Source organism: Meriones unguiculatus, chromosome 11 (assembly GCF_030254825.1).
Source record: "Meriones unguiculatus strain TT.TT164.6M chromosome 11, Bangor_MerUng_6.1, whole genome shotgun sequence".
Taxonomy (NCBI): Eukaryota; Metazoa; Chordata; class Mammalia; order Rodentia; family Muridae; genus Meriones; species Meriones unguiculatus.
Genome location: NC_083359.1, coordinates 10,172,482 through 10,181,611, shown reverse-complemented (window position 1 = coordinate 10,181,611; position 9,130 = coordinate 10,172,482). Strand labels below are relative to the sequence as shown.

The 9,130-nt window shown below is 46.6% G+C and overlaps 1 long non-coding RNA gene across 1 annotated transcript; it reads right to left on the bottom strand.

Annotated features, from left to right (window-relative positions):
- Positions 1-595: 595 nt before the first annotated feature.
- On the bottom strand, positions 596-8,019 carry LOC132646284 (uncharacterized). Its single transcript, XR_009584406.1, has 3 exons — positions 7,619-8,019; positions 1,833-1,941; positions 596-725 (listed from the first exon to the last, which is right to left on the bottom strand). It is a non-coding gene; the product is annotated as an uncharacterized LOC132646284 (long non-coding RNA).
- Between the last annotated feature and the right edge of the window lie 1,111 nt (positions 8,020-9,130).

Here is a 9,130-nt window from a genome sequence, read left to right as displayed (position 1 = left end):
AACAATTTTGAGATTTCATCTCCCTGTGTGAGAATGATGGCTAAGACCAGCAAAGCAACTGGACAACAGATGCTGTCAAGGTTTTGGAGAACGAGAAACCCTTGCTCGCTGTTAGGATGGCAGATTGGTGCAGCCACTCTAGAAAGCAATAGGAAGATTCCTCAAAACACCAAAAACAAATCTGCCAGTGGGTAAAGCCACCTGCCCACTTGAGGTGGGTCCTGAAACCATTTTAAAGGTGAAAAAGAGAGTACTGACTCCACAAAGTTGCCCACTGACCTCTACTGGCATGCCACAGCTTGCGTGTGTACACATGCACACACATACACATAACGATAACTAAGTAAGCTTGAACACACATTCTGCTACATTTGAAAATCTGAAACAAACCAGTGAGTTTTTAGGTATGGACATACACTTGGTGGCAGGAGATAAACCAATACCTAAGTCCTCTGACTTCCACGTGCGCGCGCACGTGTGTGTGTGTGTGTGTGTGTGTGTTGACATGCACACTCACAAGTGCCCAAATACACAACAACAATAATAATTGTAAAAAAAAAAACCCTTTTAAAAAACAAAACAAAAAGTTTCATACCTCACTCCCTTGAGCAACGTTCGCAACAGTTGTCCTTTCCAATCGATGCAGAGAACATCTTTTCATGATGAAGTGTATACTTGGGGCTGGAGAGATGGCTCAGCAGTTAACTCCAACTCCATCCTTAGCACTGTGAAAGTAGAAAAAAAAGATACGATCAATTATTAAGTAAGAGGGCATCATCCAGTTTAGACACCAATTAACTTATGGCTCATCTTTCTCCTCCTCCTCCTCCTCTCTGTCTTCCATTTCTGTGGATCAAATCTAGAGCCTCATACATGCAAGGCAAGGGCTGTATTGCTGAACTACGTTTGAGCTGAACGTGGGGTCCTGGGATGGAGGTTGGCCTTCCCTGGCAAGGGGGGAGAGGAGGTTCTCACTTGCAGTGTTTCCTCACTTTGCAGGTTAGACTTGGCTTCATGGGAGCACCTTTAAGAAAGGCTTTTACTATTATTATTATTGTGTGTTTGAGCGCATGTAGGTATGCATGCCATCACCACAAGAGGACGTGGGAATTGGTTCTCCCCTGCCAACAAGTGGGTCCCAGGGATCAAGCTCAGGTTATCAGGTTCGGCGGCAAGCACCTTCACCCACTGGCCTAGTGTTTCTCTGTTAAAGTACGCAAGGTTCTGTGATTATCCTCTACAGTTGGTTGGTTGTTCTCTCTAAGGCTCTAAAACTCCCTTTTTATCTATTAAGCTATCATGGGGCTTTGGGCATTCCTGGACGACTAAGGCACAGAAAACTGTCCTCGGATGCGGGTGGCTCCGCTCCCCGAGGCCGCACCGGGCGGTCACTAGATGGCGCTCTAGGACCTCCAGAGATGACGGGGTGACAGGTGCTGCAGGAGCATCCCTCGTTCGCTGTTTATCTCTTTGCTTTTCTCACTCTCAAGGTCTCCTGTGGACATTGAAGGCCATGCCTAGCGAAGTGGGGGATGGGCCCGGGTGGTCCCAGGCGTGGTGCTTGAAGCTATTGTTTAAAATCCGAAGAGGGTAGGCTTACAAGGTGTGTGCACCCAGGCTGCGCATCCGCAGGGCCAGGCTTCCGCGGACCTCCGGGGCAAGGGCGTTCCAGGCGTAGCCCCATCAGCCTGTTACAGCCGTGGCCTTTCTAACGGACTTGGGGGATCCCTCCCCAGCCACTTCCCATGTCAGTGGTTTGATAGATTCCAAATCAGGCACCTCGAAGGAGCGTGGCTTGGCTTTAACCAGATTAGGGGTAAGAACCCACTAACCTGTCTGTGCTGAAGATCAGACACGGGGTTTCTTACATCTGCGGCAGCTGGGGAGGATGATACAGAGATGTCAGGTTGGGCCAAAAGCCACAGTGCGTCTTCTGAATCCCTGAAAGAAAGTGTAGGGATCCTGGCTTGATGACTATACTTCTTGTATTTGGGACTCGGCAGACACAGAAAAGGGGGCGTGTCACCAGACGGAATTAAAGTCCCTGTTAGCCATCGCGTGAAGCGGAAGGATAGCCCCTGAGGAGAATCATCCCTTCAGTTCCACGTGTGAAGGGGAAGATGGAGACTTTAAATAGGGGAGGAGGGAGCAGAAGGCCCAGGGAGGCTCGGATGACGTGGAGAGGCTCGGGGTGAGTGGGCACTTAGCGCGTGTGCATCAAGAACGCCTTCTGGGGCTAAGTGTAGGGAGACAGGCTAGCGTGCAAGTCTAGGAAGTTAGTGGGGTGCATACGACATCCCTCCCACGGCTACGAGGTCACAGTGCCTCGGGTGTAGGGAATCCAGGGGTCATTTCCGTAAGAAGCCAAAAGAGTAGTTGTGGGCGTGGTTACAGCCTAATGTGCCGCGAGACGGCATCTCGGAGTGGGTGAAAAGGGTATGAAAGGAAGTGTTTGTTAGAAAGGAAAATTGGGGTTTGGGCTTTGAGAGTCTGAGGGTCAGATTTTTTTATATAGATTTATTTATTTATTTATTCTGCCTGCATTTGTGCCTGCACACCAGAACAGAAGAGGGCACCCGATCCCACTCTAGATGGAATTGAACTCAGGACCTTTGGAAGAGCAGCCAGTGTTCTTAACCTCTGAGTCATCTCTCCAACCCCCTGAGAGTCAGAGTTAAACAAACGTTTTGACACCCCCCCCCCCCCAGGGATTAGTCATAGGGAATGGAGGATGTGGATGTGAGTACTACCGAAGTGCAATATTCACCTGGAAAGTGTTTTTTTTTTTAATCTATTAGCAGATTTTAATTGACATGATGAAAACCACTGGAAGGTGAAAGATGTTACAAAATAAAAATAAAAAACGAAATTCAGTAGAAATAGTTAAATGTTCAGAACGCTACAACAACAGAACACTACGACACTTTTCTGTAGCATTTTTTTCACCAGGAGAGGGAGTCAACTTTCACAGCAGCTCCTCACAGAAAGAACATGCTCAGGAAACTAAGGCTTAAGAATTTGTCCAGGAGAATAACTTTATGATTAGAGGGATAAGACAAAAATGCCACAGGTAGAAATAATCCTTTAAACAGAATTCCTCTCACTGTTAAGGTAGTAGCTACCCAATGAGAAGACACAAACATGCTTATTATAAATATTATTAAGAACAGGTATTTATTAAAAACCAATAACTTTTATGTAACACAGATAAATCTCAAACAAAATTCCCAAACAGTTAAAAAAAATATCCTGTGTCAGTATCCTCCAAGTAATCCTACTGATAAAATACAATCATTCAGTGTTTGTAAACATTTCCATGAGTAACATTTAAAGAAGACTATTGATTCAGGTAGAGCTCTGATATTAATGAGAACAGGATACAGAAACAGACCAGGTGCTAGCCTAAAGGGTAGAGCCTGAAAGTGAATAGATTTTCCTTGATTAAAAGCCAGAATGTCAAGCTGGGTGTGGTGGCGCACACCTGTGATCCCAGCACTAAGGGAGGCAGAGGCAGGCAGATCTCTGTGAGTTTGAGGCCAGCCTGGTCTACAGAGTGAATTCCAGGACAGCCAGGGCTACACAGAGAAACCCAGTCTGGAAAAACCAAAAGAAGAAAAAAAGCCAGAATGTCCTTGTTCCTGTCAGCGTCAATTCTGTCCTTGTTGAAGGCCAGAGGTGCCAGAAGTGTTGAGGCCCAAATGTCTTGTTCCTGCCTCCCCAGATGTCAAGGATGTCGAGAGGGAGTTCTGGCTTCTCAGGACCTTTCTTCCCCTGAAACTAACTACCTGAGGATTGATCGAAATCCAGAGGCACCTGGACACCTTGAGAATGGGCCAACTGGGCTGGCAGTTCCTCCCTGACCCATGCAAAATCCACCCAGGAGAGCCATATAAATGGCAGCATGAGGGCCCCGAATGGCACCCCATTTTGGGGACCCGCCCCTTCTGTACAAGAGCTGTATTTTCTCTTTTCCTTAAGCTTCCGCTTATGAATCTGTGATGTATCTTTCCAGAAATCACCCTCTCTGCTCTGTGAATTTCATTCTTCACGTTTTCAAGGGAAGAACCCAGAGGCCATTCGCTTGGTGGGAGTTATCTGTGACTTTGAGCATCTAGCACTCTAACTCCTCAGCTGCTCTGAGGCAAGAGAGAAAGCCCCCGTCAAACTCACAGACACGCCCTTTCCCCATATCAATATTATGTAGTGAACTTTTACCTCTGACTCCGACTGGGTAAACAGAACCTAAATCCAGCATTCCTCAGTTTCTGTTTACCAGAAAAACCACTATCTCCCTTATCTTCCCCAATGGTTGCCTAACTGGGGTGAGAGTATTTAGTTCCTCATTAATCCCGACAGCTGCGCCAACTCAAAGACACCCCATCCTGCTGGCTATCATAAATAATCCAGTTGTTTTCCCACCAAGTTGGTCCTCTGTTCTCAGAGTCAGTTTGATATTTAATTTCCCCAATAAACTTTTCTTTCTACCTATGGAGTGGTCCAGTTTGGAGGTTTTCTGTGCCCTTGTTTACAGAAAGAAGTAGGAAAAAAAATGTAATAAAATTGCAGAGGAAAGGGCAGTTGTTACAACAGACTCCACCGAAATCTGGAAAATCATCAGGGAAATTTCTGAAAACTTGTATTCTAAAAAGCTGGAAAACTTAAAACAAACTTGCCAAACTTAAAGCCAGAAAATACAAATACGCTTAAGTAGACCCATACAAGCAATAAAATTGAAGCTGTGGTTAAAAATCCCTCACAAGCAAAGCCCAGGACCATATGTAGTCCCTGATAAATTTTATCAAACTTTAAAGGAAGCTATAACATCAGTCCTTCTAAAATGACTCCATGATACAATATAAAAGAAAAGAACACCACCAAATTCATTCTGTGAAGTCAGTACAGTCCTGAAACTAAAACTAGGTAAAGACACTACATCAACAAAAAAGAAAAGAAAAGAAACAGAAAACTACAGACCGACAACATAGATGGGAAAATTCTCAGCAAAATACCTGCTTCGCCTTAAGATCTGACATCATGACCAGGTGGGCTTTAATTCTAGGGACACAGGGTGGTTCAAAAGATGACACACTGTAGCAAATGATCAATACCCAGGCGTAGTGGCACACACCTGTAATCCCAGCATGCAGGGAGGGAGAGGCAGGTGGATAACTGATTTCCAGGCCAGCCTGGTCTACAAAGTGAGTCCAGGATAGCTCAGGCTACACAGGAAAACCCTGTCTCAAAAACAAAACAAAACAAAAACGAACAAGCAAACAAACAAACAAAATGATCAATAGATGCAAAAAAAAAAAAAAAGCAATTGGTGAAGTTCAACACGTTTTAAATGATGATGTTCCCGGAGAAATTAGGAATGGATGGAACATGCCTCAGAATAACAAAGATTGCATGTGACAAACTTATACTCTAGGAAATTGAGAAGAACAGAGCATTTTCTCTAAAACCTGGAATGAGAAAAGAGCACCTCCTCTGTTCACTTTTATTCAGCGCCTAAAGCCTTAGAACGATGAAACAAGAGAGAGCTGTAAAGGAAACAAAAGTTACAAAGAAGTCAGATTGTTTTTAAGCAGAGATGCCGTTACCCTCTATTTAGAAGAACCTACAGTCTTTACCCAAAAAGTCTCAGATTTAAAGAACACCGTCAGTAAAGTTGCAGTATACAAAATCAACTTATAAAAACCAATAGCTTTGGGGGCTGGAGAGATGGCTCAGAGGTTAAGAGCACTGACTGCTCTTCCAGAGGTCCTGAGTTCAATTCCCAGCAACTGCATGGTGGCTCCCATAACGTGTTCTAATGCCCTTTTCTGGGGTGCAGCCATACATGCAGGCAGAGCATTGTATACATAATAATAATTTAAAAACTAGAAGCTTTCATGTATGTGATGGTTATTCTTGGTTGTCAGCTTGCCTACACCTGGAATTAACTGAAACCCAAATGTCTGGGTGCACCTGTGAGGGATATTTTTTCTTAATTAGATCACTTGAAGTGGGGAGACCCACCTCTGATCTGGATCTTTGAGGTGGGAAGCTGCACCTCTAATCCTGGCCACACCTTCTGCTGGCGGCCTGGATAAAGGGCACGGAAGGTGGAAGCTCTCTCTTTTTCTGCCTGCCCTCACTCTTGCTAGCAAGTTCATTTCTTCCCTGGCTGGCGTTAGAACTTACTTCTTCAGGATTCCAGCATTTTCTGAAGACAAGCTGAGACATCCAGCCTTATGGACTGAACTAACTACTGGATCCTTGGACCTTCTGTTCATAGGCGGCCATTATTGCATTAATTGAACCACAACTAGAGAACATTTTAATAAATCATATATATATATATATATATACACAGAGGGAGAGAGAGATAACTCTTTAAGTTCTGTTCCTTTAGAGAACACAGGCTAATACAGATTTGGGTACCAGGAGTGGTTCTAGAGAACAGGAGTATAAAGATTAATATTTTACGTATCTGGAATAGGCTTTCCAATTTGCCAGTACCTACAGTCTATAATAAAAGCAGGTTTGCTGAGGAAGAAATTAGAGGAAATATTAATTCATAATAACAACAGTAGCAAAGTACCTAGGGATTATTCTAACTAAAGAAGTGAAAGACCTCTACAATGAAACCTTTAAGAGCCTGAAAAAAATTAGGTAACTGGCGAGATGTCTTGTTGCAACCTTCCCGCCAAAAGAAAAACCTGATCTCACGTGGGAGCTGCAGTGTGTGACAGTGTGCCCCACAGTGTGTCCTTTTGTCCACACTTTTTGCAAATGTTCATTGCAAAGAGTCATTGGTCTGCTTCGAGGCCTCCGGCTTCTGCTACGCTGTCAATACTGGATCCCTATCAGGACTCCTCTCCGATATCCTGCTGTTGCCCCGAATCGTGGAGACCCTGCAGCTTTGGATCTGTAGGACTGGGCCCTTCACTTGATCCAGCAGTTCATCAATGGGGTAGATGTTGGGGTGGGCCAACTCAAAGCCCTGAATTTGGGCCTGAGTGGTAGCTGGGTTGGGCAGCCTGCCAGCTCTCCCATCCCCACACCACCAGTTCCCCAGCCCTGTCCTGGATAGCTCACCCAATGCTGCAGGCAGCAAGGGGCAGGGCTAGCTCTCCTGCTCTCAGGCCAGTTCACCCACATCCACCCCACCAGGGCCAGCTCTGCTGCCCTGCCCAGGTGAGGTACAGGGCCCGCTCTCCTGAGTGCTGCAGCCAGTGAGGGGTAAGGCCAGTTCTCCACTCTCATGACCTCAGGTTCAGCTCTCCTGCCTTCCACAGGTGGTGATGGGTGGCAGATGAGTGGCAGGGCCGGTTCTCCAGTGCTCACTCAGCTCACCTACCACCAGGGCCAGCTTTACTGCGCTGCCCAGGTCAGGTGCAGGGCCTGCTCTCCTGAGTGCTGTGTACCCAGTGAGGGGCGGGGCCAGCTCTGCACAGCCCTTGGACATCAACTCGGTCCCAGGCAGCAGCCCAGACCAGGGACATCCGCATGGCCTTTGCTGTAATACGAGCCATGGACAGCTACACAGACCCCTGCTACTACATGGCCATGGCCCCACACGTGGCCCTCCGTGGCAGCACGGTCCGGGCCTTAAGTGGCAGGGCAGCCTACCCACATCAAGCTATTCCTCACAGACTGTGTCTCCAGTTCTGCCTCTCTTCACAGTGCTCAAACTGTTCCTCTTCTCTTTCTCTCCCGTCTCTCCGTCACGTTCTTGCGTTGTAGTGGCTCCTGCTGTGGGTGGGCCATGCGGTGGCAGGCAGGCCTCTGCGAGCCTGTCTTCATAGCTGCAGGCCGGCCTCTCAGAGAGGCCTGTGTACTTGGTGTCCTGCGTGCCTCTTGCCTCTTGTACTCAGAAGAGCCTGTCTTCCCTGAGGTTTGGGAACCTCTGCGGCTCTGTGAAGTCAGGCTGTGGGCTCAGAAGCTAGCAGCCTGGGATCCCTGGACCTGATTGTGAAGATTCCCTAGAGGGAGGCTGGCCCATTTTCTGCTCTCTTTTTAATGCTCTTCCCTCCACATCAAAAAGAGTCCAAAGGGCTGTCACCAATCGAACAGTGAGATAAAGATTGCGTCAAAAATCTAAAGCCATGAAGGCAAACCAAGCCAGTCAGAAATGCAAACCAAGCATCACGTGACACTTCCTTGTCACATAACTAAACAGTTACTCAGCAAGTGACAAGCACTCAGAATGTACCTGGTTTCTTTCCAAACTTTAGAAAACAGCTTATTCTTTCACCATTCTCCTATACATATATGGATACACACACATACGGTACCGTGGTCACATTAACACAATTTTCTCTAACCTCTTGTCTTTTCAACCCCTTCATCTTCCAAAAAGGTTCTCATTCTCTTTTTCCTGTGTGTGTGTGTATGTGTGTGTCCCACTACATTTAATAAAGGTTGCCTGCATGAGCATGAGGGTGGGATTATTTGTTTGAGCAAGGGCAACTTACCAGTGGCAACACCACTGAAGAATATGATTTCCCATCTCCCTGAGAGAACCAGGCCAGACACCCCCCCACCTAAAATGTCACCAGTCCCAGGAACTAGGGCATAAAATTCCCTACCCAAGGAATAATCCCAAGGTAACCACAAGAATGGAAAGGTATCTTATCTCAGGGTGGGGCACCTGTGCTGGGCAGCCCACCAACGTTACAGTAGGACATTCAAGGCACAGAAACACCTAACATTCCTGAGATCTATAGATAACTTGCTCAGTGTCAGCCACAGTCACGCTGTAACAAGCTTGCCCTTGCTGAATGTTGCCCCATTGTGTAACTGCTAAGCTGGGATTCCCCAAACCTTCCTGTAACCCTAAATAAATACCCCTCTCTCCCTGAACTCGGGGCTCTGCACTGGAGAACCACTTCGTCAGTGACTGTGTGGGCTCAAGCTTGAGCTTGTAATAAAGACCCTATTGTATTTGCATAGGAATCGGCTCCTTGGTGGTCTTTGGGGTCCTTGAGACTTGGGCATAACACCCCCAGCAACCATCAGCTGCTTGTAGCTCTTCTGGGGATGGGGTAGGGTCTTGTTCATATCCTTACATTCTGTCATGGAACGTTAATGGCCCAGGTTGCGCTTGGGAGACCACAGCTGCTGTGAGTTCATGAGTGGATTAGCC